The sequence below is a fragment of the Aythya marila genome (assembly GCF_965140915.1).
Source record: "Aythya marila genome assembly, chromosome: 1".
In the NCBI taxonomy this organism is placed as follows: domain Eukaryota; kingdom Metazoa; phylum Chordata; class Aves; order Anseriformes; family Anatidae; genus Aythya; species Aythya marila.
The window spans coordinates 165,878,560-165,900,510 of record NC_139042.1 but is presented as its reverse complement, the minus strand read 5'-3'; the positions used below and the strand labels follow the sequence as shown (position 1 = coordinate 165,900,510).

Sequence of the window (21,951 nt, the reverse complement as noted above, 5' to 3'; positions counted from 1 at the left end):
AGTCCTGGAAAGCTTATCTTAAAGAATGCATAACTTTTTTGATCATAGTTTTGATCATAGTTTGAAAAAGTTTTGATCATAGCCTGAGTTAAACAGTTCATTTCTGTAGCCTTTGTACCTAATAGGGTTTAGCCAGATTAGCAGTACTACTGACTGCTTTAACAAGTACTATACTCATTGGCACTGTGGTTTGAGGCTCTAAAATTAGAGTCAGCACTGCTTTGCTTTCTAACATTTGGCCTCTGCGTCATTGGAAAGATTCAGAAAATGTGGGTCCACTCCTCGTAAATTTTAGTTTTAGCAGCATCTGTTACTTACTCAAAATTTTGTTTGGAGCAAAAAATATCTAATGAAGTCTTAGATCACTTTCAAATATGGTGTCACAGCCTCTTTTATTAGTGAGCTTTTAATACCATTTTTATTAGTAGGCTGTATTCTCAGTAGGAGTGATTTGTCACTCTCCTGATTTTTGGTATTTAAAGAATCCTTATAAAGGTTATTTAAGATTTTTTTGGGGAAGAATCTTTGCAAAATATCTAAGTTCACAAAGGAATGATAATAACAGGTGATAAACCCTTTTGTGTTAATAGGAAGGCTTATACTTATATGGGCCTATATGGGACTCTTACACAAATCTACTCTCTCATTAATCATTGGAGATACTAGATTTAGATGAAAGGGATGAAGATGCTCAGCTGGGTAGATTTTCAGCTGCATCAGTCATTAAATCAGTCCTAAGGAATTATATAGATAATAAAGGACTAGGTTAAAAATACCCTTATCTTAATGGCGCATCAGTTTAATGAGTAATGTTGAGTATAGTTGTAAAGAAACAGGATCTAATGAAATAAATTCTTTTTGCACAACGTTAGCAATGTATTTGGAAGCAAACATAAATAGCATTAATGTCAAAATCTGTTGGTAATAAACAATTGCAGTAGCTTGTTTTATTACATTCTTTCATTGAAAGAAAACACAGGTTGGCATTCAGTTTTCCTACTTGCAACTAAAATGTTAATTGATTTTTCTTACATGGTCATTTTGTTCTTTTTTTTTTTTTTCCCACACACCTATATTTTTCACCTTTTAAGTTAACAGCTATTTTTGCAGAAATAATCAAGTCATTTTTAATTATCTCCAGCAGTTTGTTAGTGGGACGAAAGCTTACTTTAGTTTCAGTCGCAGCTCTACTTTATAGAAGCTTACTGTATTGCATGCTGCAAAATGCTTTTGTGGCAGCATAATGCCCTCTTTTCCAGTATTTCTCATTGTATATCCATGTACTCTTTCACTTAAAGGATGGTGGAAGATCCTACCCTGGGATGTTAAATTCTCATAATGTTAGTATCATTCTGTATATGTGTTTCAAAGAATGCATAGACTGATGTAGAGATCATTGTGGATATAAGTATATCCAGGACAGCAGGTGGATCTTAAGTGATCTTTACTTTCATGAGCTGAATGGCATATACTAGAATAGCCATTAACAGAAGGGATCAATATTTTCAAAGTGATACACTTAAAAATAATATCTACACAAACATGACTTTGTGACTCATTGCTAGGCTTTTTTGTTTGTTTGTTTTTATGCTTTCTCAATAGTTATTGTGTTGAGATTCTCTCTTTATTTACTGGCATTCTGTGGGATCATACCAGTAATTCACCTGAAATGACTGTGTACAGTCTTAAAGGGTCATAATGCTAAGGTTCTGTTTGATTGTTAATGTAGGTCGTAATTAATCAATAGTGATTGTGGAAAACATAAATCATTTATAAGATGCTCATAACTGACATCTAAATTCTCCACAAGAGAAAACCTGAAATAGTAGCAGAACTTGGCCTCGCATATCTTTGTTCTAGGCTCTTCCCATTTGATATGCTAGAATGGATGTCTTAAAATAGACTCAGAGGTAAGTTGTTTGGATGTGTCATTTGAACTGAATATAGTTCTGAGTGTTCTTATAGTGTATAACAGAAATAATGCCAAAACCACTAAATACATACAAGAAAAACTGAAATACTTTTATTTTTTTGCTAATCTTCCAAATTCCAAATCATAATCTACCCATAAATGTTATTTCTTGAAATACCATTCTGAGGCGTTAATTAAGAAAAATCTGGGTATGTTTATTAAAGGACTCATGTTTTGCTTCCTTTCTAGGTATAATATCCAATCTTTTTTCTAGGCTTTTTCCAGCTGTCCTTTATGTTGTGTCTTTACACCATCATTTGGGTAGTAATGTATAGCCTTCTTACTGAATTGGCTCTGCTTGATAGGAATTCTAGTAGATTTTCTGATACAAATAGGAGTTATACTCATATATGGGAATTTCTGAAAGTAACCAGGTACTACGTACTGACATGTTATTAGCATGTTTAAACTCTTTGTTTTATTGCTATAATGTTTTTCTTTCATCTGCATATTTGCACAGTTCCCACTGAAACTCCAGTGTTTATTGAACCTCTGGATTCAGCTTGAAAAGGAATGAGTTTTAATTTTCTGGGGAAAATGTGAGAGAGTAGAAGCTGGGATCCCATAAAACCACATAAGATGAAGTAACAAATTCCCTTTTTTCACTCCACCTTATCCCCAAAATCAACCCACCAGCAATTAGAGGAATGGTTAAAGAAATAATTAATTTAGTTCCTTAATTCCATAAAGGAATGTGTAAGACCAGGTGGTTAGCAGGCTTACTAGCATCATTTTTTGTCAGCAATGAATGACATAAATCTACAGACCCGTGACTACAAAAAAAAAAAAAAAAAAAAACCAACAACAACAACAAAAAACTTCCTTATGATTTAATTGCAATTCTTAACTAAGGGTGACCCAGAAAGTGAAATCATGTGACAATGAGGAAAAAACTTAGTATATCGTAAACATTGCATAATAATATTTCATGCAGATAGAGCTAAAGCTCATATACCAGAAGCAATAATCTTGCAGTCACAGAACCTGGAAATTGAGCCAATTCTGTAGCCTAAGATGTTTTTGCTGAAAGTTTGAACTACTAGATTTCTCATACCCTGGTTTTAAGGTTTGCTATATCACTATGAATGTTACATCTTGACAGTCACCCTTTGGGAAAAGAGATCTCTGATTAACATTATTAAGGATAGTGGTAAGAAATATTTGGAGGGGAGCAAATCTGAAGGGAAATGCATAGTAGGTTTTCTAATTTCCATGAAGTTCATGTCAAAAAAGGCAATCACTCATTTAGACACTTCAGTAAACTCCAATAGGTGTTTATGTGAATCTTCAGGCATCTAAATATTTCAGTCCTTTGTCCAAACAAAGGACTGCATGCACCGACAGTATTTACAGTGGTGGAAGTCAGGTCTGATTTGTCTGAAATCAATGGTTTGTGTTCATTTATTCCTCAGTCTGAAGATATTCTAGCTGTAATCTGTTTGGTTGCCAGCTGACCAAAGAAAAAACCTCAACTGAAAAATTACATTTCAAGAGGACTAATAAATGTATTTTGAAGATGGGGAGACAAAAAGGAAAATTACTTCCATATGACACAAAGCTATTAGAGGTTTGATAAATCTGGCTTAGTTTCATCTTTAACAATGGCTGATATTAAATCCTTGGCCAAAAAAAATAGATAATTGGAATCTCACAATGCACAGCTCTTCAGTTTGGCATCAATCTCGTAATACAATAAAACTTATCATTTGTAAGCTTGTCTATTTTTTAGCAAAAGACTGAGAGCAATTTGATCTGTCTTGGTACATAAGACAATACAGTGCAGGTGGTTTAAACACAAAACAGTTAATGAAACAAAATTTTACTTAAACTACCTGATGATTCATCATCCAGTCTTTGTACACTGTCAGTTGTGCCTTTCTGAGCCATTAATTATAGAATATTTAAATAGCCTGGACAGCATGTGCAACTGCTGAGAATGCTATTGTATTGTGAATTATTGTGAATTTATGTATTGTGAGGCATTGGAACAGGCTGCCCAGGGAAGTGGTGGAGTCACCATCCTTGGAAGTCTTCAAAAGACGTTTAGATGTAGAGCTTAGGGATATGGTTTAGTGGAGGGCTGTTAGCGTTAGGTTGGAGGTTGGACTCGATGACCTTGAGGTCTCTTCCAACCTAGAAAATTCTGTGATTCTGTGATTCTGTGATTTCTCCAATTTGTTTCAGTTCAGTATAGATGGACAACAGTGTAGAGTCAACCTTCTGTTTCCCTGAATGCAATGCAATATAATATTTATACTGGAAATTAATTTTTGCCTCCAGTAATATTTTGACTATGTTACAATATCCCTGAACTAACCTTTGAAGTGGTATGAAAATCAGATTTATTTATTTTATCATCTTTCTACTTCTTTTATACATGTGTAATGACAACCTTGAGAAGTTGTGTTTATATCAATGAGGGCTACTATTCATCTCTTATCTGCACAACTCCCTTTCAAACATGTAATTGCTTGGAAGCACCAACAGAGGATATAACAGAACAGTTCCTTAATGGGCTGGGGTCTAGCTGGAGATTTTAGAGAAATTGAAGAAATGTGTAGAGTAGAAAGGAGCCTACATAAGTTAAATACACAGATAATGAGATAATCCCTGCCTATGGCAGGGGGCTTGGAGTTAGATGATTTTTAAGGTCCCTTCCAACCCAAGCCATTCTATGATTCTGTGATCAAGAACTGGGCAAGTTTTGGCAGGCTTCAAAATAAGAGGATGCAGTTGGATGAAGCAGAAAAGAAAAAAAAAAGAAAAAAAAAAAAGCTGGGGAGAGAGAAGGGAGGTGATACAGCTGCAGATATGAGGTGTTTACAGTGTTTCTAACATAAACCTGGAGCTGAGAGAGTTAACTATTTTTTCTTGTTGTATTGGCATTTGGAGAGTGGCAAGTCAAGGAGTCGGAAATGAGACTGATGGCAGCAGAGGTGCCATCTGGTTTGAGGACTGTGACCTTGATAGCTACATCTAGACTGCATGGCAAGCACTTTCTGGGATCCTGCCTGCCTGATCATCAGTGTGCCTGGAAACCAGGGTGGAAATGATGAGAGAAAGAAAGTAGTGAGAGATGGGTGTTTGCAGTCAGATCCCATCTGGATCCCTGGGCAGGTTGTCCAGGACCATGTCCAGGCAGGTTTTGAAGGTCTCCAAGGAGGGAGACTCCACAACCTGTCTGGGCAGCCTATGCCAGTGCAGTGACTGATCACCTGCACAGTAAAGAAGAGCTTCCTGATATTCAGGAGGAACCTCCTGTGTTTCAGTTTGTGCCCATAGCCTCTTATCCTGCCACTGGACACCACTGAAATGAGCCTGGCACCAACCTCCCTGCACCTTCCCTTCAGGTGTTTGTGTACATCAACAAGGTCCCCCTTGAGCCTCCTCTTTGGAGGGCTGGCAGAACAGTCTCAGCTCTCTCAGCCTCTCCTCATAGGACTTCCACTAGCACTTCCCTAGCACTCCCACTCCACACAGCTTTTTGTTGAAACTTACCATAATTGACTGCTTTATGTGTGCACCTATCTCATCGCTTGATTGTAGAGTTTTAGTGTATTTTCTGACAATGAAGCTTCCTGGGTAGTGGATGAAAAAGAAGTGATGATGAAATTTTTGTTCATTCTAAATGTGAACAGCAATTTTCAAGGGAGCTAATTAAAATCTTTATCTGATCCCTAGCTGTGAGAGAGCTCTGCCTGGATGCACGTGATAAGTTCATGCCTTTTGAGATTTGTAATTTGATTGTATATTTTTTATGGTTTCATGGCTACAGCATATTTTCTGTTCATAAGTCTTTGCCAGAGGAAATAGCAACCTTCCCTTTAAATGTTGCAGTTAGGAAACAACAGTTTGCAAGTGTTTGGTTTTTTTTTCTTTGTGTGTGTGAGAGGAATGGCAAATCAACTCATGAAAGTGGTTTGTAGGGAAAAAAGATAATTTCCAATCTAATTGGATAATAAACTTTTGTTTTGAAGAGTATACAACCTGAAATAACGTAGATGATCTTGGTAAACTGTAAACTCCTGTTGCCAAAGCTCTGTGGAGATGGTTTTGACATCTGAAAAAGGACATGCAAAATTTTATGGGTTCAGCATGGAACACTGCATATCAGCTGGATGTCGGCAAAGAACATTAAACTCTTAATTTGATATAATTTGTCAGCTGGTCACATCAGTTGACTTTAATAATTGCCAGTTCAGCACATGCACAGATATGGAAGACAGAATGTCAAAAACTTACTCTTTCTTTGGCAGTTTGTTAGTTCTACCTGTTTGGGTTGTTTTCACTTACAGCATGAAAAGAAAAAGTTTAGTTTCTATCTACAGTGAGGTCTATACCATCAGATTGATCTTGTGTTTGATGTCTTTCATAAATTGAAGGTCACACTCATAGTTTAAGCTTGAAATTGTTCCTTAGTAGCAACTAAATGAGTTGATCTGTATGGAATTAGGTTGGTAAGAGAGGTCAGAATGAAAGTTTCAGGATAGGACTTGGCACAATATAAGGAAATCATATAAAATTGATGTGTTCAGTCTGTAGTGAACTATTGATTCATACTTTTTATTGTATCTTTCAGCATTCCTGTGGAGGAAAAAAAAAAAAAAGTATATAGGATATCAGAACAAGATGTCTGAAACAGTCTGTTTTGGCTATAGTAGAAAAGTTCATGGTTCCTTTAACTACATCTCAGATAAGTGAAAGAATATTATTGAATAAACTCTTTACATAAGTGAAGTGGGTAATAATTATATAGAACTTTTCACACAGTCCAATAAGATAGGGCCATATTTATAATATTTTCTGACTCTTCTCAGTTAAATAACAAGATCAAGACTCTTACTTTTGTCAGTGCATACTAAAAAGGTTTTTGCATATATTTATTGCTTACTGCTTTTGATAAAGAAGTAGAAAGGGACCAAAATTTCCTTCCTTAAATGTGTATAACTTTAACAGATATACAAGAATTTAAGATCAAATTCTCTTGGTGAAAATATCCCCAAAAGGAAAGTCAGAAATTTCCATCTGAGACCAGAGAGACTAGAAAACACATATGAGCTTGAATTGTGTCATTTGTGGATGGGCACATTTTCTTGAAGGGTGACGACTCAAAGTTGTTGGCCATGTATCTCTGAGGTCAGGTTTTTATGTATATGTAACTATATGCTGCAGTATGGATAGCTATAACAAAGCAGAGAACAAATTTGTCTCCTTTGCAGCTACCAAATCAGATGGTAACAAGTCTTTGTGTACACATGACTCTGTACTGCAGTCACTTCATGCAGTGCACTTGCTTTTCCAGGTGAGATGGATTCTGTAATTACACCTGTCTGCCTCATAAGAGCATATGCTATGTTAGGATGTAAAATCTTCTTGCAGATTTTAATCCCAAGGTATTTACAGACTAATTGTTTGGAATGTCCAGATAACATGCCACTTGTGATATAGTAAAACCTTCATATGGGCTTTTTGAATTATGATTTTTTCTAGCTGACAAAGAACTTGCACTCTAGGTACAGTTGTACTACTGCTAAAGGAATGATTATCATGAACGTACCAAGTTTAAGACATACAATTTTGTTCAGTAGAAATGAACTTACATGCAATACTAAGGATGACTATGATGCATCATACAGTGGTTTTGCCTAATTCCTTGAATGTGATGTCATCTGTTTCCTTGCCCTTGCTTAGGCAAAAATATAGGGCAAATTCAGAGAATCTTTGTTAGAATGGAAGAATGGTCTCATCAGTTCAGACCAGGGATTCTTGTAGCCCTTGCCATAGAGTGCAGCATCCTGTCTCCAACAAGCCATAGATTTCCTTAGAAAAGAGGAAGAGGACAAGAAAATATTACACGTTTCTTGAAAATTCTCCCAGCCTCTGATTGCTTTCAGCTCAAGGGATTTCTGGTGCAGTTTGTCTAAATATCAGTGAATTGCTCTTCTTAGTGATCATTCAGTTTCACCTTGAAATTTTTAAATTTCTTGCATCACTAGTATGTTTCTGAGAGTTTCGTAGACCTGCCACCATTGAACAAAGAACCACCTTCTTTTGTTTGTTTTGAACTTTGCTCCTACCAGCTTCCTTTATGGTTGCTAGTTTTTCTGTATATAAAACATTATACTGAACTCTAAAATGGTATAAAAGTACAGTTTGAGCACTCTGTTTTGGTACAAATTATTGCAGAGCATCACAAAAACAGCTTTACAGTTGAATTTATTTAAAAACATTTCTACAGTAGAGGAATATCATTTTTACAGCAGTAGCAAGGTAGAAATTATCACTTGTTACTTTAACTCACAAAATTCTATTGGATCTGTATTGACATTGTACAATATTCCATACACAATTGGTGGAAATGCTTCTGCAGACTGCATTTGATCATAAATACCAGGTACTGAGATCATAAACCCCACATTTTTATTGACACTGAGATAGGTTTAACTCATGTTTAACGCAAGTTATGTTTGAAAGCTGCAGGGAAGGTGACATAAGCTGGATTTTGCTGATAGTTTGAACAGTGGCCAAGGTTTATAATGCAAGGTCAGAGGGGACCTGATACCAGTAATACGGGCTGGAATGATATATGTGTGTTGTAGTTCTCATTGAAGGTCATTTATCATGTAATGAATACTTCATAACATTTCTTGAGTTGAAGCTTAAATATTGTGCTGCAGTGTAATTAAGAATTAGTTAGGGTAGAATAAAGATATCATCTAAATCTCTACATATGTCAACTGAAGAATTTAGGTCAAGGCAGATTGTAAGACTACTGGCTACAGAGGCCAGGTTTTTAGATACTCCTGTGCTTGTTGCAGAGAAGAGATAACTTTAACATGCTTCAGACTGAAAGAAATGTGTGTTTGTTTGTTTGCTTGTTTTAGTACAGGAGATAGTAATGCAGTCAGAAGTAATGGAAAAATAATAAAAAAGATCATTACTATCTTCCAGAACTAATTTTTTTTTTTTTTTTTTTTTTGCTGAATAGTGATACACCATGAAATTGTTCAGTATCTTTCAACAATTATAAAACTTATGAACTTTAAAAAAGGGAAACTGGTGCAAACAGTGCAGAGATATATTTTAAAAATTAACTGAAGGAATTAAAGAATGTCAATCTTAGACCACTGCCATTTGTGTTGGTAATAAAAATATTCTACACCACTAAATTGCACTTCAAGCACCAGCTAATAGGAGTATGTAATAGTCAAAAGATGTGATAGGTGGGCTACAGCTGTACTAATATCACCAACAGTGGAACAGACTATTATACTTACCAACAGGTGCAGATAAAATAAATTGTGTTCTTCTGACCATTGGTTAAAATTACTTTGTTGACAAGATGCCTTTATATTGCTGATCACAGGTAGTGTCTTTTTTTTTTTTTTTTCCTAAAGCATTAAATAAAATTTTCTAGTGAAAAAAAAAAAATCTGAGCTGTCAAAAAACAAACATCGGAAAGCATTATATTCCAATCATTTGTGATTGAGAAGGCAGAAAGAAGACATTGCAAAATTGCTCAAACAGACACTTTCACTTTCCGAATCAGCTTGTTATTTATAACATAGCTGCTGGCACTTTCAGAAATTTGCAGATGTAAACAGCCAGTGCCATTATGGGTTGCATGCAGAGCAGAATTATACCCTTCAGCCAATGAGTACCTCTTGAGGAGAAGCTACCTGGTGACCCTCATTTTAACTCAAATTGTAGAAATGAACAGTTAATCTTTTCTGTGTTTATTTTGTTGTTGTTTTTTGGTGTAGGTTGTTTCTTTGTTTTGTTTCATTTTTCTCAGAAAGGAAAGAGAGCAAGCTAATTTTATCTTCATTCTCCTGTGTTTCTGATAGCATCCTTCATAAGTTAGTGATTGACTTTTCTTGTTACAAAAACCCTTTTCCCACAATCTTTTGATATCGGCACTTTTTTCTTTTTTTTTTTTTCCCAAATGTTCTTACTACTGAGGAGGTCTCTGAGAACCAGACTTTTGGTGAAGAAAGACTGGAAGACTTGTTCATTTAAAATACATTACTAACTTAGGTATCTTCTCATACCTTTAAAAAAGCAAGATATAAAATACAAAAGGAAACTTTTTTTTCCCTTCATTTTGTTTGCGTTTGGCATCGCTGTGGAAGACGCATAAAGGTTTTCTGCAGTGATATTAGTATTCTGGCAAGCTTTCATTTTTGATACATAGACTATCAAAATGCTGACAGATGCAATATTATACAGGAATGCAAAGATTATGTTTGTGTTTCTGTATATATCCTGAAAAAAAAAAAAAAAATCAGATCTCTCCTAACTACTCTGTTCCAGAATGCTCAAGCCATCTGCTTGGTTTTCCTGCTGCATTTTGTCTCATTAGTCATGTTCACATGTATTTCAGGCTGCTTAATTTCATTACACAAAGTATTATGCACTGTTCATCCAATAAGTGAGAGAGGTTCATTCTGCTACCCAAGGGACTTGTAAAAAGAAGTTTTAAACCTCTAAGAAAACCTGAAAATTCTTGTTGAAACATGGATCACGTTTCACTGTTACCTCTATTAACATACTAAAACTTACTTTATTGATTAAGTTATCCATCTTTCTCTGACTCCCAGAGGCTAACTGCTGTCTCCCTAGAAATATTTACTTCTCACTAGGATTTTTTAACACAATTAAGATCTCTACACAAAACTGTCATGTTTAAAAGTTTCCTTTTAGGTGGGGTTAGTATTGCTGCCTCATAGCAAGGTTGCCAGTTTTGAAGAGTATGTGGCTGTGGCCATCCCCATGAACACCTAGAATTAGCAAAATTAAAAGCCCTTAAAAAGGTTTGGGATTCACAGAGGCAAGAGAGATCCGTTAATGCTGAAGATGCAAAACCTCCAGGAGCAGTCACTATTGGGTGTGCTCAAGCTTCTCTCAGCATCTGATAAATACACAGCATCGCCAGAGTGACTGAGCATTCTCGCATTGCAAGACTAATGGCGCTGATAAACCTGCGATGGCTTTTGGTAACTCCTCTGTGCAATGGGAAGGAGCCAGCCCCCACAGTAGGAGCTGGGCTTACATGTACCTCCATGGACCCAGACGGGACCACAGTAAGAGTAACAGTAATGGACAAAAACTGTCAGCGCTGGGCTGCGAGGGGGGGTGGCCAAGGCTTAAGGGGCAAAAGCCCTAGACTACTGATGATTTGTCAACCTGGAGAATGGGAAGAAACATAAAAATTGGGCATGGAGTAGGAAACTGGGATTAACAAGGCAAAAAGAGAATTGGCAGGGATCTCTAGAGAAAACATTTTTAATAAGGAATTGAATACCCGGACAGCAAGCTAAGAGCTGCCAACATACTTCCATTAGCAACAGCCAGTAATCGTAGCTGGAGAGAGCTGGGACTGGGTGAGAAATGATCCAGGAAGGCAGCAAAAGAGACTACACTGAGAGCTGTGCTCCAGTATATAGCAACATGCAGTATATGCTGAATTTGCTCAAGAAATAAAATGAGAAAAACAAACAAACAAACAAAAAAGGATCCATTATTAGATGTAAAAAAGAGTGGATTTTTTTTATCTTCTAAAAAATTCACAATGAAAATCGATTTTATCTTAAGAATCTACTAATATACAAATTGTAGAGCACTCATGGAGCAGAATGGGGGGACCCTTTAAATTCCTTAATCAAGCAACATAGGTGCTGAGTAAGCATAGATCTGTCCCAAAATATGGTACTCAGAGATTGTCATAAAAGCCTCAGAAAGAGGCTGAATTAAACTTTGAGTGCATGACATTGCAATAGTGTTCTTTTATTAATGTTGTGGTTTGCATCTGATGAGTTTAATTTTACTTTTTTGTTTTGATAAATAAGTATATTCTATCCAGACAGCCACAAGGTACAAAATAATTGTCGACTCTGAGAGCTGGAACATTTTTTAACCACCTTTCCCTGATATTTATTTCCTTAAAGCCATAGATCTTGGAGTCATTTGGAGGATATCACCTTTTTTTTTTTTCTTTAATTTCTGATGGAAAAGACACATTGCGTGGTGGTGTAAATTCTTGTTTAGAGAGTATAGGCTTTACTCTCTAAAAGTAATAGAAGGGTAATTATACATTTATAGAAATTTCCATTGTTTTTACTCTTGTGGTTAATAATATTGATGTCTTAGTACATCAGTCATGAAAAATAAGTTTCAAAACTATTCAAAATACTTTCAATGAACTTTTGAATTATGCAATTAAGCATTTGCAATAGAAATTGCAATGTACAATAAAAACTGCAATGTGCAAATATTGCAATATGCAATAAAAATTGCAATGTGCAATAAAGTATCTTTATTTCTAAGTATTCTTACTGTCTTAACTACTGCCAAGACCTCCAAAATGAAATAATGATTGTATTTCACAGTAAGGAAAATAATCAACAGCAATACATGTATGAGATGGGCCCTGAGAACAGCTTATATGGTGTATGATGAAGTTATTGATCAAGGATTCAAGACATTTATGGCTGAAAAGATTCCTTAAGCTAGATTCCTTGTCTGACATTCAGCATATTGGTTAATTTTGTGTACCTCAGCTTCCATCTGTAGGATAAATATGTTGATACAGCTTTTCTCCTATCCTTTGCATGTGTACAGGGGATTTGATTTACAAAAATCTTAAAGATCTCTAACAGTCTTGTTCAAACAACTTCCAGTACAGTAAGCATTCAGACTTCACTGGAGCGTGTAGACAGAGCTGTGGGGAAAAAGCTAGGTGAATTCTCTTAATTAACCTTAACCAGAGACTCTATAGAAGAAAAATAATACGGGGGCATAAGCTGAATTGTTCTACAAAATTATTTGAGTCTAAAGACTGAATTTTCTTCTGTCACTTTTGCCCTTTAATGCAAACTGTTTTGAATTGTGTATAGAAGGAAAAAATATAGAAGTACAAATCCAGGTCTCTTTAGTATCAAATGAGTTCACTGAGAATGCTAACTTAAGGAACCTTGTGGGTCAGTACAATTGACTGTACTTGTCTCACTGATTAAAACTAAAGATACATATCTATAATATTGTAGCACACTAAGAAAACAGACCACATGAGCCCAATGAAGGAAACATGTATGTCTTTTTTTTCTTTTTTTCCTGTGTATCTTAACAATCTGGTTAACTCTCATGGTAATCAACTTCTGACAATCAGCAGCTGAAAGGCATTGAAGAAACCAAGTATAATTAAAACCAAGTATAATTAAAAGACTTTTTAAGCAGCAGTTGTTTGTAAGCAAAGATGGAAAATACAGCTGCAGAGGTACAGGCAAGTGTTTACATGGAATGTCTTTCTCTTAAAGGGAGAAAATAGAAGGGATTTTTTCTGAGCTGTGAAGAAATTAGAAACTGACTGATAGAGCCTTCATTCAAGATTTTCCTGTGAAAAGAAAACCGTGTTGACGCCAATGATATAAGGTATTTTCAACAAACGGATTCTTTTACCTTCTGTACCTGCTTAAATGCTTTAAGGCATGGCACTTTCCTAGAAATAAAATGGAGGTAGTAAATGATTTTAAGTAATGGCTTTTTCAGATGTAAAGTCTATTAGATCAATGAATGTGTAGTTCTGCAGAAATACATGATATTTGAAATTGCCATGAAAGACAGTCTATATGCATTTGTTGACTGTTCATATAGCACTTCTATTTTTTGTCTGTTCTCACCATCAACTTGCATTTTATCAAATCCCAAGCTGTCATGGTTCATTATCCATAGATGATCTTGAGCAGCCTTACATCATAAAAAAATATGCTGTGACATCTGCCATTGTGCACCAGTATATAGATAATTTCTGAGTAAGGTTTGTCTTTGATTTATCCATTCATTAGTGTGCATTCTTGTATTTTCACATGTGAATTTCTTAAGCAACAGGAGCTGTATAGACATTACTGTGGTCTTTCAGGTTGTGGATGTTTCAGCTGTGCATATTTAGCTAATGAGTTCCATCTGAGTTAATGTTTGTACAACTCAATCTCCACTAGTAGTCACATAGCTGTTGTAGTCCAAGTCATTACATAAGCTCCTGTATCAGTGATGTAGACAGGACAGTGAAATTGTAATAATAGTAACTGTAATAAAAAAGAGCAATAATGTCCAGAAATATATATACATGTATATATATACACTAATGTACATATACATTAGTGTATATATCTATATATAGTGATATATATATCTATTTATAGTGATATATATACTAATGTATATATATACTAATGTATATATATTATCATTACCATATTATTTATCATATTTATTACCATTATCATATCTATTACATTAGAGTGTGTGTGTGTGTGTGTGTATATATATATATATATATATATTATATACACACACACTGATGAAGTCTTTATTTCCTGTAAGTTAATTTCATTGATAGGAGGCTATTATTCTTTTTTGAAAGGCAGTAAGTGAAAATGCATAGACTTCGTAGATATTAGTAAGCAAAAGTCCTCTCCATCCCTCTAATTTACATGTCTGTTTAACTACTGTGATGGGAAATGGAACATTTTATTTTATTTTATTTTATTTAGGGATGCTCCAAGGTGATTAAATGCTATTGTTTTGGTAATAAAACGTTTGGAAATTATTATATTGCCACTGCTACTGCTTCATCTAAAAATGTGTCAACAATCAAACACTGAAAATTTATTACTATGCTATTTAGCTTTGTACTTCTTGAATTGATAACAACAGCTTCTTTGGTTAATTTCTAATAGTTAGGAAATTGCTTGGATACTTTTCTGAATATGTTACACCTAAACAGCATTTCTTGCTCTAGCCTAGATAGCCTGTCTTCACCCAATTGCTTTGATGTTTCCTCCAGGGATGAGGAGAGTAAGAGAAACAATCTTGTTCTGTTAAGATTCCTTATAATTGCCAGGCTTGATGCAATTTCAGTGAAACATTGCACTAAAACCATCTTCTTAATAGATGAAAACAGTTGCTGTATAGTCTGAAGATATTTATGGGGCTTCCATTTGCATGTCACAGTTCCCATACCAATTAATTGTTTACACCACCCCTATACAAGGGCTTCAATACTTCATTTGGGTTAGAGCTTTTTGTACTTTTTCTGTTTGTTTGTGCAGATGTTTCACAGAGAGCATGTGGAAGTGGAGATCATTCACAGGTCAAATGAAAAGCAACAACATATAAAGACAATGAAATTTCAGGGCACCTTTCAATGAAAGTTCACAAAACAAGTGAAAAGCCATAAGAAAATGCAAAGCAATATGTCCTCAAAGTAAATTGTCCCCAAGGAAAATAACTCACTTGGAAAGAATACTACTATTCTTTTGTGTTGTAAAGCAGATTGTTGTGAAACTAACTCTTGATGTATGACTTTAGTGGTGGCTGTCACTTTGTCCAAAGCTTACCTTTTATTTTTGATAGTAAAACACAGTACAGCACTGTGCTGAATGTGGAAAAAGAGGGGAGAGAACAGCACTGTGCTGAATATGGAAAAAGAGGGGAGAGAAATAGAGAGATTGGAGAAAAAAATATATATATTTTCTAATTCCCCAGCATCTGTTCCTGTTCCACCAAAACTTGCAAATGAATTTTGATTGGGGTAGTAGTGTGTTCATCACAGTGATAAAATTAATTTTCATCTCAGTTCACTATCCTGCATGTCTAAGTTACAAACAGTTTCTTCTGAGAATATGAGATACTGTCTATGAATGTGTCTGGGAGTAAATCACCAATGTTTAAATCTGTTATTATAGATAACTCAAATTAATTTAAATCAATGCAAATGTTTGGGGATCTGAATTTCCATTTGAACAATAACTTCAAGGACTTGCATGCACGTTGGACTGTCTTGTGCCCTGAGGTGGATTGCTACTAAAGAGATTATCCACATAAACCCAGGAGCTAAAATAGGGTTCTTAGGAATGTGAAATAGAATAAAGTTGACTATAAGGTAAATACAAAATGAAGAAGCAAATCAAAGCAAAAATTCAATAAGAATGACCCCAAGAACTTTTCAAAAAATCTACAGCAAGCACTTTAAAAAAATGCAATAAAACCTGAGGATCTGTTACACAAATCGGAACTAGAAATGCTTCTTACTCTGTCATCCAATTTATAGAACTTCTTTGGTAACGTATTATATATAGACAATACAACAATATTGAGGAAACTACAAAGTGGGTTAAAGGGGATGCTTTAATAAGCAGAGTCACGAGGAAACACCTTTTGAGACTTGCTGAGTATTGGAAAGTGTTTACTGAAACAAGAAATAATTGCAGATAGTTATACATTACAGATCTTCCTATTTAAAAATCCATTAAAATACTAACAATATTCCTTCAGGTGTTTTAGATGTAGTGTCTCTTCTTTCCTTTTATACATATTTCTGGTCAGTTGATTTTGGTGTTATTTTGTTTTTTTTTTGTTTGTTTGTTTGTTTTGACTATAGTAACCAAAATGAAAGCTGTTCTCCTATTACAGGAGCTATTACTTCCATTGTAGTTGGTTTGGCTATTCAAGAAACGTAGTGTGGGTCACCACTAAGAGAATCCCTGTAGGAAGGCTGTAAATGATGGAGGCCCCAATCCAACTACTTTCAGTACTCTGACCCCATTAAGTGCAAAAGAAAAACATTCCAGTTTATAGCAAAGCTCTCACAAATTTTTCTTATTTTATTGCGTTAGCAGTATTTTGCTTCTAGACCATTCAGGAAAACAAGAACAAATCCTGGAATACCCATTTCACTCTCCTGCTAGTAAAACACCACTAACTATGATGGAACATGCAGAACTACAAATGAAATTTCATTTCAATCAGTGAATTTGACTGGAGGAGAGAACTGATAATTAATTTTAGGGTTTATACATAGTATACCTCACTAAAAAGAAAGTATCTTATAAACTAATATTAAACTCTTCACAAGGTTCCCTGTGTTCCCTGATATTCCCTGTGTATTCTCTAAGTTGGTTGAGGGGGGAAAAAAACAGTTTCCAACTTATGCCTTATATATATATATATATGTGTGTGTATATATATATATGTATATATATAATTGTATTACCTTTCTAGATTTCCTGGACAACAAAGTACTATCTACTAGAAAGATGTTCACATTATCATGGGAGTATTCAAGAAACAAGCACTAAAGCATTGTTCCAGTGAACACCAAAATTATAGGTTACACAAAGTTGCCACAGTTTGCAGACCTGTCTCAGAGAAAAGGCTGTCACACAATAAATATTATTACAATTCCTTTTTTTTCCTGTATTTTTAACTTTTGCTTGTTTATTTTTCTGATGTAATACTTAATTTCTTTTCTGGGAGCCAACATTCCACTGATAAATTAAAGTCCCTAGGCTGTAGATGGATACATCTTGTGTTCTGTAATCATTTCCATCTTAAAGGTAAACCTTTTAAGGAACAATGAAAATTGATTTTTATATAGGTCTGTGGTGCATGAATCTATTGAAAATACAGAGAACAGTAATGAAAAATTTACTTCAGTTAATCTATTGAAATTTATTTAAGTGTGTATAACCTCCTTAGTTGAAAGTAGCTTACTACCTTATACTGGCAACATAGGTTGCAATGAGATTTCTGGGGTTTGGCAATTGAGGATAAATCAGACATACCAAACGATTTTTTGTGGGAAAATTAAATTTTCACAAAGTAATATAGTTAAATGCAGGTCTTACTATTCTCTTCCCTATAAGGAAGAGAATGAAATTGCTGGTGTAAAAAAGGTTTCTTTCTTCCCACAGTGCTGCATTTATTGTGTTACAGTCTAAAACAGCAGCAATTATACATAGCAGTTAAATAAAATGAGAACAATCAAACAGTCAGCTCACTGAGCCAGAGGTGGTACTTGGGGTCCCTGCTGTTTCTCCCAGTCAACCTCAGCACCAGTGATGGTCAGAAAATAGACTTCATATTCCTGCTTTTTTTTGGAGGAGGGGAGTTGGCAGGGGGAACATGACTTTTCCTTACTTTTTGGCAGGCAGAAAATAAACTAAAAACACTTGGGGGAGGGAAAAAAAAAAAAAAAAAGATTTATGGGGAAAGAATATATCTACAAGTGTACTTTATAGTGTACTTCATACCTGGGAAGAATATTAACATTCTTAACTGTCTGGATAGAAGGTCCACCAGATTCCTACAGGAAGAAGCCTGCAGAAATGAGAATCACTTGGGATTTGCATTGTAACAAGAATTGTAACATTAATTTCTTGCAAGATTCCAATGGAAAGAAAAAACATACATAGAGCAACATAAGTGGATATGTGGATAGGATTTTTTTTTTCATACAGCAAAGTACGTTCCATGTAACTACTGCAGGAGGTCACACATTTTTTGAAATAATTCTTTTGAATTAATTCTGAGGATCCCCTGTAATGTATGACTATCTGCAATTATTTCTTGTTTCAGTAAACACTTTCCAAGGGCAAATATTTTCTGAGGTACATTGGAGTTATGACCTTGGAAAAGACCAAGGTTATAGTTTTACGATCATCTAAAACTGCACTTTTTCTGGAAGTGATGATCTTTGTTCCAGCACTAAACATTAACAGAGTAGTTTTCAGCCAGATCAGCCTTATTGCTGACACACAAGGAATAGTGTGGTGATGTGTGGGAAGTAGGGCAGGATCTCATCTATTTTGGCAGCAGCAAAACCTTAAATATGTTTAAGTATCTCCTGAAAGCACTCCAGAACTCAGCCTTCACAGAAGAAGGATGGAGGAAATGTGTCCAGACACCATCATTTACCTTCCGTGTAGCAAATGACAGTCACGTCGCAAGCATGCTTAGCACTTTAATGAATAATGAACTCCATTCACTTTCCTGTAATTGGACTAATTTTACCCAAATTAGTAAAATCAGTTCCCAGGCTTGATTCCCCAGTGTCTTGATTGTGGCTGATCTTGGTTGAATGTCAGACACCCACTCAGCCACTCTCTCACTCTACCTCAGCAGCAGGACAGGAGAGAAGCTCATAGGTTGAGATAAAATCAGCAACCAATTTAATTTATTGATGATTAAAATAGATTTGGATGGTGGGAAACAAACAAAAACCAAACAAACTAAAGCAAGCCGCCACCACCAAGCCTCCACCCAACACTTTTTCTCATGCTGAACTTCATTCCTTCACTCACGACTCCTCCATCTCCTCACCTCCATGTGGCCCCAAGCCTCCTCGCCCTCCTTAATCACTGAACTGTCTGCAGGGCTGTTTCTCTCACATTTTTTCCTCAATCCTCTCTACTGTTTGGGATTTTTGCCCTTTCCCAATCCATTTTCCTTTAAATGCCCCCAGGGTGGCTGCTGAGCTTAGCCAAGCTCTGTGGTGGGACCATTGGAGCAGGCTGGAACTGGCTGTGTCGTGTCCATCATGTGCCCTTTTAAAATACACCTATTTTATGTTAATGTAACAATACTGATTACAAGGGAACTCATCTTTCTAAATGATTTGTACTTACAAAAACAAATAAATCCCATTATGTATTTTAAGAAAATATTCTTTATTTTCAGCGGGGTTGTGCTTATGCTAGATACAAAGTTGTGTTTGTGTTTAATGTATTACGGCTATTAAGTACGTCTGAAAATCTGTGCTGAAAATGCAAACTAGTAGGTTATTCATTTTTCCCACAATACAATTTGTGGACCATCTATCACGCTATGCAGAAAGTTCATTAAACAGATCCCGTTGTGACAAAATTTTGCCTGTAAGCTTTCACATATGGCACTGAAAAAAATATATTTTCCTTCCTCTAAAAGACTCAGAAATGCTTGCATTCTCTATTAGATTGAATCCAAAATCTATATGTCCAGGATGTGTTAGAAGCGAAAAAGAGGCATCGGTGCCAGAAAACAGGCAAATCCCCCAGAGCTCTCTGGATGCATTCATGAAATGCAGCAGGCAGCTGGCCAGGTCTCTGCTCTGGGCTGGGAAGGTCTGCCCTATCCTTTCTAGTTCCCACCTCTCCACTTGTTGCTGGATGTTTTCCAGACCACGGGGTAGGAAACTGACCTGAGACAAAGTTCAACCTCTGCTGTTCTCCGAGAACTTCTTTGATAAACTGGGTAAACATCGATTCCTGCTTTATTATTTATAATTGATGTCTCGTGTTATTAGAAACGCGATGACTCAACAAAAACAGTACATTGTCCTTTATAGCATGACATATTGTTTAGAACTGTTTGTACAAACAACTAGTTTATTTTGTTCTCACATATATAAAAAAAAAAAAAAAAAAAGACACAATATGAAACTTTGTCTATTTTTAAAATACAAATTCTTATCTGTGCCTGACAGATCACATCAGTGTGAGAGGTCCAAAATTGGTGGTTCACTGTTAAATTTAATTATCTGGCACTTCCAACAACAGCTTGTCTACTAGTGACATGTAGAATTTCATTTTGTTCAAACATCTTTTGTGTGTATGTCTCCTTGATATTGATAACAGTGGCTCATGGTAATGCTTATCTCCTTTTGATTCTGAAAATGTAATAAAGAAGGAAAATACAAAGTAATGGCTACATGCATTAGTTAGGCAGACATCCATCAAGGCTTGCATGAGACTTAGCTTTTCAGATATCTCAGGAAACAGAGATCATAAAAGCAGCATTAGGATGGTAAACGTGTCCACAAAACCAAATAAATCACTGTCCGAACAAGGATTGAGCCAGGACAGATCATTCTTGTTCATTCGTGGGACTATTTGTTCTATTTTTCCAGGCAGTTCTTTTAATAAATTGTTAATTACTAATCAACATAGTTATCTCTCTTCATAGCTACAGTAATGGGATGCGTCAAGGTATGTAAGGCTTGAGTCCATTCCACAAACTCTGGAGGACGTGACAGCAACAGGAAGCCAGTGCAAAGAGGGAACATACTCTTTATAATCTATTTTTTACAGACAAGAGTGGTCAGGTGGAAAAAAAAATATAGAATTGCAAGCACGGAACTTGATCTTGTTTGTATAACAGCCCTATCATTAAAGAACTGTGGGTATAAATAAAGCAACTGTAAACATAACTCTTGCTTTAGAGTTTCTAATGTAAATGTTTGAAACTACTGGATGCTTTTATGTAAGACGTGTTTAAATACATGACTTTGGTCTGTGAGATACTTGTGGATAATGAAATAAACAATAACTTCATGGTGTACTTGCAATTACACGTGGGGGGTATTTGGGGGGGTAAGACATACATACAGAAAAATACAAGATTTGGGTGGGTTTTATGTTCCAGTATATGCAGAGTTTAATGTGTCCAATAATTTCTGATTTTGTCTGACATAGAAAAGCCACTGTGCACTTATCAAATGTACAGTGCACTCTGCATGATGTGTCTCAGTTGTCTAAGCCTCCTTGGCTCTGTAGTTCCACACTTTCCATGACGGTAGCTGTGGCAGCCAGAATATGTTCCTCTCTGGACTGTTGTTCAAAGAACAAGTTAGGCACCTAATAGTAATGATTTTGAAAAATGTATATTATGTTTGTTTTATTTTGTTTTGAAAAAGTAAAATTACAATGTCAGTTGATAAAATACTATAACTTTGAATCAGAAAAAAAAAAGGTAATTATTTGAGAGAGAAAAATTGGTGAAAAAAGTAAGTCTGGCACCAGGATTATAGAAGAATCACCAAAATATTTTTAAGGTATTTTTTGTTCTGTGTCCAACCCAAACCTGCCAAAAGAAACTGAGTTTGCAGTATTTGCTTTTCAAATTTTAAGGTATTTATGATCAGAGATTCTCAAAATAGGAATTATCTAAATCATGTAATTTAAAAAGTTACTCTTTAGTGCATCAGAAATCATTTCCATTTTCATTTTAAAAGCCTCCATTATAAGACCACATAATTGTAGAAAAACATAGTACAAAGAGATAACACTCTAGGCTAGAATGGAATTGATAAAACTTAAAATAATTTCTGAGGTTGTTGAAATCATGTTACAAACCATGGAAGAAGATTTACTCTGCATGGTATA

The 21,951-nt window shown here is 35.4% G+C and overlaps 1 protein-coding gene across 3 annotated transcripts in view; it reads left to right on the top strand.

Moving 5' to 3' along the window:
• The window catches only part of SYT1 (synaptotagmin 1), a 356,515-nt gene that overhangs the window by 66,520 nt on the left and 268,044 nt on the right, over positions 1-21,951 (top strand). The window contains exon 1 of one of the 3 annotated variants that reach the window (XM_082756417.1): positions 13,299-13,402. The exons of the other annotated variants lie outside the window; for them this stretch is intronic. The gene's annotated coding sequence lies outside the window, so the exon portion shown is untranslated. Of the gene's footprint in view, positions 1-13,298; positions 13,403-21,951 lie in introns of those variants that run through there. 3 annotated transcript variants of the gene reach the window in all.